Genomic DNA, 2,026 nt, shown 5'->3' on the forward strand with positions numbered 1-2,026 from the left:
TGGTGCCAGGGCACTGATACAATTTAGGACAAGATTTTGAGTTATCTACTGTAGGGGTCAGAAATTCAGCTCTCTATAAGGATCAGGAAGATCATTTAAATACGTGAAGCAGGTAGGCTTAAGAAAAGTGGAGACAAACACATTCTATGTGCCTAACACTGATGCAAACCTTCATTTCCACAAAGAAATAGGCCATCCCCACTTTTCTTGAAAGATGCTTTCATATTCTTTTATCTCAAAAATATTGTTTTCTCTCTTTTGGTATTGTGATGACGTGAAATCTCTTAAAGTGACTCTTTTATCCATGTTTCAGTAACTCTCACCAAATGATTGGGTAGGACCATGCAAATAAAGTGCGTGCAACACGACAGCGACCCTCTGAACGAGAGAACTTCTTTTTGTTGTGTTTGACTAAGCCCATGGCTGTAGCCACTGCGTCAATCCATCTCACTACGGCCCTCCCTCGTTTTCACTGCCCCTCTACCTGAGCAAGCATCACCTCCTTTTCCAGGTATCAGTCTCTCCTGAGAACATGCCCAAAGTACGTGAGAAGTCTTGCCATTGTTGCCTCTAAGGAGCATTCTGGCTTTACTTCTTCCGAGACAGATTTGTTTGTTCTTTCGGCAGTCCATGGTACTCTCGTTATTCGTCACCAACACCGCAAAGGCATTGAATCGTCTCTGATTCTCCTCATTCAATGCACGGTCACGTGCACATGAGGCGACTGAAATTACCACGGTTTGGTTGCCATTCTGCTGGCTATCAGAGCGCTATCATAGAAGCAGGAGTATCAAGGAAGAGGAGCCATCGTTGGAGCACATTAGAGATCCCTGCCTAAAGTGGCCAAGGCTGAGACCAGAGGCACCAGAAGAGGCTGCTGCCTTAGAGACTATGTGACAGAGCAAAAGAGCCATGCTGAGCCAGAGCAGAGGGGCTGTGCTACTGAGTCAGTGATGGGGAGCGGCACGGGGGCTTCTGGGCCCATGGAGGCATAGGCCAAGGGCACACAGAAACTTGGCTGCTGGGTGAGGAGAGGTGTGCTATGGACAAGGACTGGGTCCTTAGTGTTCTCTGATCCTGGCGGCCACATCTTCCTCTTCAAGAGACACTACAGATCCTCGCTTGTATGCAATCATTCAACATTTTTAACGTGGCTTCAAAATAAAATACAACAGCAAACAAAAGCAGGGTACCCCAACAATCTGATGGACTGGAGTAGTCCTGAGGGTCAGTGTTTGTGACTTCAGAGCTAGTACATGAACACCCTGGGATTAGAAAGGTGAAAAAACGCTAACTTTGCCAGGGAAGAGCAAATGAGATCCAGGCAAGTGAGAAGGAGGGTAGGTCCGGGAAGAATTCCTGAGAAAGGTATTGTTGAGCTCTTTTGGCAGCTGAGCCCAGCAAGCAGATCTAGCGGAGGAAGGTTGTGTGTATAGGCTCAGGGCCCCCCCGCCTGCCATGGCAGGGAGGCCGTTAGAAAGAAGGGAAGGGGGAATGCCAGGGTGGAAGGCTCAGCAGGGCAGAGGTCCTCCTTGTCCCGGATCCGTGGCCTGTGCAGAGGAGAAAGCAGATGACCATGAAGCCTAAACTTAAAAGAATAAGCAAGCGGCTCCCCTGGCAGTTCTTAGGACACATTCTCTAGGTCTGGGGCAGCCCGGTATTCATTCTGCATCTGCTAGACATTAATTTCAAAGAGACCAAAGAGTACAAATTTGAATCAAGACAGAAGATGCAATCCTTAGCAGTTGGTATTCGCCTCCTTCAGGCGTCTACCACTTAACTCACCACTGCGGGTGGAAAGCTTGGGCCAGCCAGCTGAGCGCAACTTGGAAGCGTTGTCCTAAATTGTATTGGCTACTGATGGGCCAGGGAAAATCAATTCACAACAACGAGGGGCGTGTTTCAAGACAAGGCCCTTTCGCGCCCCCGCATCCCAGCCCCCGTGAAAGTGCAACATTAGACCTGGACTCCCGGCAGTATCTAAACAAACAAACAAAATTAAATTCACTGCCGTATAGTCCACTCT

This window comes from Echinops telfairi, unplaced genomic scaffold (assembly GCF_000313985.2).
Source record: "Echinops telfairi isolate 266 unplaced genomic scaffold, ASM31398v2 ScPeMD7_7409;HRSCAF=8447, whole genome shotgun sequence".
NCBI lineage: Eukaryota > Metazoa > Chordata > Mammalia > Afrosoricida > Tenrecidae > Echinops > Echinops telfairi.